This window comes from Lytechinus variegatus, chromosome 6 (genome assembly GCF_018143015.1).
Source record: "Lytechinus variegatus isolate NC3 chromosome 6, Lvar_3.0, whole genome shotgun sequence".
Classification (NCBI taxonomy): domain Eukaryota; kingdom Metazoa; phylum Echinodermata; class Echinoidea; order Temnopleuroida; family Toxopneustidae; genus Lytechinus; species Lytechinus variegatus.
Window position 1 is genome coordinate 36129683 of NC_054745.1, and position 7665 is coordinate 36137347.

Consider the following 7665-nt stretch of genomic DNA (forward strand, 5'->3'; position numbering starts at 1 on the left):
TTCTTCGTGTTTACGATTTGAAACATTCACTAAATAACATCGTGCATTATATACAACTTATTTTATTTCAAGAAAAGCAGTGATATTTCCTGCAAAGAGTTGATTAAAAATATTGTATGCTAATATGACAGAGAACAAGAATATATCACATTTTCAATTAGGTGATATAAAAATCAGTTTCTAATTGACCAAATAATCTCAGCATTCCGATACAATGATGTACTGCTTTTTCTTCCAAACAATCATGTTTTTTTTATTGAATTTTTAGTCATATACCACATATGCCATCATACTACATGTATTTACACGTTATATTGATATTGTCGTACAACCTTTATTAAGTATCATGTTGTTTTATCTAGCGACATCATACCCGATATTTTTCTTTATTCCGTAGGTCGATCCTTAATCGTTCTTCTTGTGTGTTTTTTTTATATCTTCTTCCTGTATTGAAACACTAATACTTGTTTTTACCATGACACTAATATTTGTTTTGTATGATTTAAATTTTGAGAATACATTATCACCAACATTTCAGATACTATATAGGGTTATCGAAAGTCTGTCCCTTTTGCATTTGAACATTATATGTAATATGATTTATTGTATATAGCCCCAAAGTTATCTAATATTTTTTATCATTCTCTCTTTCCAGTAAGCCTACTGCGATACAGTTATATACCATGATATAAAGTATAACATTTACACATATTAGACCTACATGTATTCGCATTCGGTAGTTTGTACCCCAGCCCTCCCTTATGTGTAGATAACAGTCCATTGGTCATGAATGTACAGCTTTTTGTTTCGTCTACAGTATACATATTGCATATGGTGAATTTATATTGCAGTCTCTGTCACATTACTTTACACTGTATCATATTATCATGGTTATAATGTACATGTACATATTATTAAGGCCGATATGATTATTTTACTCATGATCTTTTTTTCACACTGAGCCTAGAGTTATTTCCAGCGCCCGTAACACAAAGCTTAGCAATGATCGTAGAAACACTTTTCTACGATTGATTCCATTGACTACAATACATAATCAATCGTGAAAATAAAGCTTACGATCAATCGCTAACCTTTATGTCACGTTTGGACCCAGATCTTTCGCATTTGTTTTGTTCGAGTCCGTATGTACACTCTTATTGTAGTCAGCAGTTTCTTTGTTGAATTCATATAACTCACTTTGTTTTATAATATACACATTTTTGTAGGGAGAAATTATTCTTTTATTATTCTTTACCTTTTTTACAATCAGCCAAAATGAGTTTGTTTCCTGATTTCACCATGATTTAGCCAAGAATAGTAATTATAATAATGCAAAATTGCAAAATTGTATATACAAGCAAACGTTTGTAAAGTTTTGTGAAGGTTAATGTGCAGATTTGTTTATATATGCAATGTTATACAAGAGAATCTTTGCAATTAAGGCGAGCACCATGATAGTCTATGGAAGTATTTTTAAAAATATAATTACACCGCTGCTATTATTATTTAAGCGGAATATTTAGTTTGTTTCCAGATGGCATCATGATCTAGCTAAGAATATGAACTTAAGTGTAGTTTACTTTAATTTGCAGATTTTTTTATATCTGTTGTATAAAATCAACTTAACCTTTACTAGGCGAGTACCATTAGAGTCTTTGGATATTATATATAGATACACACCAGCGATATTATCATTAAAGCGCGATACTAAGTATGTTTCATGATATTATTATGATTTCGCCATGTTAGCTATAAGAATTGCAACTTAAGTGTAGTTTACTTTAATTTGTAGATTTTTTTAATATTGTATATATACACAAATGGATCTTTAGTAGGAAAGCAACATGGATCTTACTACCCAGCAATTTTGTGATCATTAAAGCGCGATATTAGGTTTGCTTCCATATTTCACTATGATTTCGCCATGTTAGCTATAAGAATTGGAACTAAACTGTAGTTTACTTTAATTTGTAGATTTTGTTTGATGTCTATCGTGTATATATATATATATACATGAAACTTTATTAGGCGAGCACTATTATATAGTCTCGTATATACAGATACACATCATTGTTATTATCATCAAAGTGTGATATTCATTTTGTTTCCATATTTTTTATGATTTAGCCAAGTAAGCCATATAATCATTGCAACTTAAGCGTAGTGTACTTTAATTGGTAGAGTTTCTTTATACCTTTATTTTGTATATATATGCAAATGAATCTTTACTTGGCGAGCACAATTACAGTCCTCGGATCTAATCATCATTAAGTCGCGATATTCAATCTGTTTTCCGATTTTATTTTGATTTAGCCATGTGAGCTAGAATAATTGCAACTATATTTGTAGTTTACTTTAATTTGTAGATATTGTTTATACCTCTTTCTTTCTATCTGTAGAGGTGTTGTGGCTCAGTTAATAAGTTTCCGGACTGTGAACCACAAGGTTCGGGGTTCAAATCCCACCGCAGCACTAACGTCCTTTGGCAAGGCGTTTATCTACATTTGCCACTCTCACCCCAGGTGTAGTAAATTGGTTCCGGGTAGGAAGGAATTCCATGAATGCTCGATGCGCCCGATCAGGGCGGCCATGCCTGAGCCAGGTTAATAGTATGGAGTGCTTAGAAACATTTGTATTAAGCGCTATATAAATGTTGCATGTTATTATTATCTTGTATATATTCAAATTAATCTTTACTAAGCAAACACCATTAGAGTTAAAGGATTGTAAATACCTACGCCGTACATATTCAATGTGTATTTATAAACTTTAAGTTAGTGTACACTGTACATATCAACGACATAATTTTTAAGCGCCGTTTGTAGTTTTATACTAAGCATATTAGCATTTTTTTATTCAAATATTAGATGATGATTAACTTCGAAGACAATTAAGATTAATAAGCCAGCCTCATTTGTTTTTACTGTATATAGTCCGATCTCACGTTTACGTTACTATCTTTGCGTTATCTCGCATGTTATCATGATTGTAATATACATATTGTAGGGGATATAATCGGGTTATTCATGACTTCTCAATTATATATCCCAACTAAAGCTTTCATTTCAATGGAATAATTGGAAACCAGCCTCCTTTGTTTTTACTATATATACATGTAGGTCGATCTCAAATTTGTGTTACTGTCTTTGCGTTATATAGCATGTTATCATGTTTGTAATATACATCATGTAGCAGATACTGAAATTGCTTTATATAGTTGTGTTAAACTTTTAAAACAGCATGTTAACGGTTATTACTCTTTGTTTGATATGATGACTTCCAGATTTGATGACTTATTCACTAATTAAGTCAATGTCATCAAGCATTTCTACTTTTAGCAATATAGACAAGGGAGGTGCAGAATCATAAACACTTTTGCTAGTAAACTGCAGAATAAGAGTTACAATGACTTTTGAAAAGAAATCAGGGACATGAATAATAGTAAATCATCCTCACCTACAAACATTGAAGATGTCACAGGGGATAATGAAATATGTGAACTGTGGAGAAGGCACTATATGGATCTGCTAAACTGTGTTATAAGTGAAATGCTTTTAGTTAACAATGTTTCTTTTCACGATGATATGATTGTTTTCCCTGAAGAAATTGTAAAAGCCAATACGAAGCTTGATGGCAATAAGCCATGCGGTTTAGACGGTATAACTGCAGACCATTTAAAGTCTGCTAACTCCAAATTAGGTCCTTTACTTGTTGTATGCTTTTCTTTTTTTTATTCACGGAATACTACCCGATAGTATGCTATCTGGTATTTTTGTCCTTGTGTTGAATTGCTAGCAAAGATAACTACAGACCAATTGCGTTAGTTAGTGTAATTTCTAAAGTCTTGGAGAAGATAATTCTGTGAAGGCTAGACAAATATATTTCAATATATGATAATCAATTTGGCTTTAAAGCGAAACATGGAACTGATATGTGTATTTTTGTTCAAAAAGAGAACGTTACAAGGTTTCAAAAGAGAAATTCCTGTGCTTTTATATTTTCCTGATCCCTCCAAAGCATTTGATAGAGTCAATTATGGAAAACTCTTGCAAAAATGTACGATAGGGATACCAAGTTATTTAATCAGGATATTGATATATTGGCATGGTAAACAAACTATGATGATTAGATAAGGTATCCGACTCGTTTACTGTTGTTAATGGTGTTTGACAAGGAAGTATATTGTCTCCATACCTTTTTTACTTGTACATGGAAGACATATCTGTGAAATTGAATGATTGTAGTACTGGCTGTTTAGTTGGTTGTTTGGTTGTACCAAGATCAATCACTTGATGTATGCTGATGATCTTGTAATTTTTAGTCCGTCAACTGCCGGGCTGCAGAGTTTATTAAATGTTTGCACTCAGTTTGGTATGGATAATGATGTCAAATTTAATGCGAAAAAGGTCATGCTATGTTTGTTACTTGTAAAGATCATAATAGATTTAGTGTTTCCAGATTTCTATCTGTGTGGCACCAACCTTGAAGTTTGTAAGGAGACCAGATATCTTGGTCATTTTTTTTTTACAGAGGACCTATGTGATGATATAGATATTTATAGACAGTGTCGCAAACTATATGCACAAGGAAACACACTGTGCAGGAAGTTCCGTATGTGCTCCCATGAAGTAAAGATTGTATTATTTCGAGCAGATTGTACACCGTTGTGTACTGCACATTTGTGGTGCAGATATAGAAAGTGCAGTTTAAGGAAACTTATGGTAGCCTACAACGATGCTATGAGAATGCTTCTTCAGTTACCTAGGCACACGAGTGTTAGTAGAACGCTCCTGTACCTTCATGACAAGCCGTTTTTAGAAAACTAATTTTAAAGTTTATTGAGAGAACTCACATTTCTGAAAATGCTATTGTAAATATACCTCGGAACTGCGGAAGCGTTGGTATGGCAATTAGTTAGCAGAGTCATAACTAGTGGTCTACTAGTATTAATCTGAATTTGTCTTTTCGAGACAAGTTACTAATTTCGCCATATGTAAATATTTCTATTGTATTATCCACTAACTGCTTAATCACTCGTTCGAGATATTCATTGTTTGCTCCTAGTTATTAGTGATTTGCTTTTCTCCTTTTTTGACTGTTTATACTTCATTTGTTCTTTGTTTATTCCAGTATTATCTTTGTATGTTTGTCTGGATGCATATTACATGTATTATCTTTGTTGATATGGACCTCTGCATATGCAGCTGTGTCTGGATTAAAGTCTTGAATTGTACTGTCTTTTTACAGTTGTACCCAACGAACGTAGAGGGCGGTAAAACACAGCAGTGTAGCGGTGTAGCTGCCCTCTACGTCCATTGGTTGTACTTTTCGGTGCTTCCCCCTAGAAGAAACAACCCATCCATCTTGGTGGTATTACCTGAATATCAAAACAGAAAACCTCATCAAGGAGATACCCAGTAATAACAAAATTTAAACCATAACTATTGTTTTGGCTCCACTTAGTACAAATTGTTGGATTTTTAAAGATCTATTTCTGGTATATTTTTCATATTATGTACTTAATAATTTGTATGTAACAATTTTGATTAACTGGGCCCAATTGCATACCAGCTTTTCATATTTTTTAACGTTTTTTTGTCGTGCATAGCTGCATTGGTTACCCTGTATAAAGATGTGAAATAAATAAATAGAAAAAAAAAATGTATGAATGATCGTGGAAAACTTGTTTCTAAAATTGTTTAACATAATGGTACAAGTTTAAGAGATATCTTACCAGGAATTTAACAAACATAAAATGTATTCCTGTTAATGTTTCTAGCGTTTTTATGATAACACATCAAGACATTTAGCAGTAACGACTACCACATTTTTTTCATCGAGATGTCTTAATGGGCTGTGTTCAAAATACCATGACTTAGTCGTTAAGTATACTCTATCGAATAAATGACTGTAGTGTTTGATTTTATGATTTATATGATTTTATTGCCACAATGACAGGCAAAATGCTTTCAAGAAATTGGGAACACCTGTCCAGAATGAACTCTCTATAGTATGAAACAGGTGTTTGTCTCTTTAAGATTCGTTTGTATTGCATTATTGGAGAATAATCATCGTAGGTTTTCATTACTATCTTAATCATGATTGTAACATACATAATTTAGGCAGATATGATTATTTTATTAATGACTGTTTATATATATCCCAAATAAGTTTAGTAAATATGTCAAACTGAAGCTTGGAACGTTTGTCCATCAAGTCCTCAGTATGTTGTAGCTTCGGATTCTAAGAAGTTATACTAAAATGCTGCATTATGTATAATAATCAAATGGTATCTTTGCATAATTTGGATTGAATCTTGTTTTTACTCTTTTTCTATATTTGTTATTTTATTTCTTTTTATACAAGAGAAACATCACTTGGTTAGCTCCATTATCATGATTATACTGCTACATGTATGTTAATAATGTATCATAAAACTCATTTTATTGTTATTCTTGTATTATACAGGATCATTTAAATGAATGATGTTCATCATGCTCACTTGGCAAAAAAGTTCTTGGACACTTGTAAAAGTTAAAATATTCCATATCGATATTTGATTAAAGCCAAATTATTGTACGTTAACATGACCAGACACTATTCCTCTTTCAGTGTGACATGACATTTTCATGTGACCAGTCATGCATGGGTGGGTAAATGCTTTAAACAATACAAATGTCAGTAAAAGAAAATGGCAAGAAATGGACCGTCCAAATGCTAATGATCCTGGCAATCCTGTAGGCATACATTCAACAATTCAACAGACTGTGCTTATCAGTTGAATTGAATGCTTAGGGATGCATCATGAGATGCATACTGAGATGGATCATGTGGACACTAACTTCAAAGATGAAGCTTTCCAACCAAGAGCGTGCAAGAGCAATGGGAATGTTACGTCTGCGTAGTCATTTAGACAAGTGGCTCGATATTTCCAAGTTTCACCAACAATTTTAAATTCGAATCAGCGGTAAATGGCTACTGATGAAGTTAGAGACCGCCCTGGCAGAGGTAGACCTAGGTCCACCACCTTTGCAGAAGATAGGAGGATAATGATAATTTTCTTTTGCTTATGTCAAGATACTGACATTTGACATTTTTTCATCGACTAGCCTTTACTTAAAATTCCAATGGAATACTAATGCATCCAAGATGGATCACGTTCTCTTCACTTTTATAGTGGTATTTGACTTTAAAGGACAAATCCACCCCAACAAAAACTTGATTTGAATACAAAGAGAACAATTCAAAAATCATAACACTAAAAAAATCATCAAAATCGGATATAAAATAAGAAAGTTATGACATTTTAAAGTTTCGCTTATTTTTAACAAAACAGTTATATGAACAAGCCAGTTACATCCAAATGAGAGAGTCGATGATGTCACTAACTCACTCCTTCTTTTGTTTTTTATTGTTTGAAATATGAAATATTTTGATTTTCTCGTCATTGTCATGTGAAATGAAGTTTCATTCCTCCCTGAATACATGGAATTCCATTATTCTAACATTTTGTGCTTCAGGCAAGGAGGTCCTCATCATCAAATTCCAAAAAAAATGAAATATTGTATAATTCAAACAATAATAAACTAAATAAATAGTGAGTGAGTGACATCATCCGACTCTCTCATTTGGATGTAACTGGCTCGTTCATACAATTATTTTGTT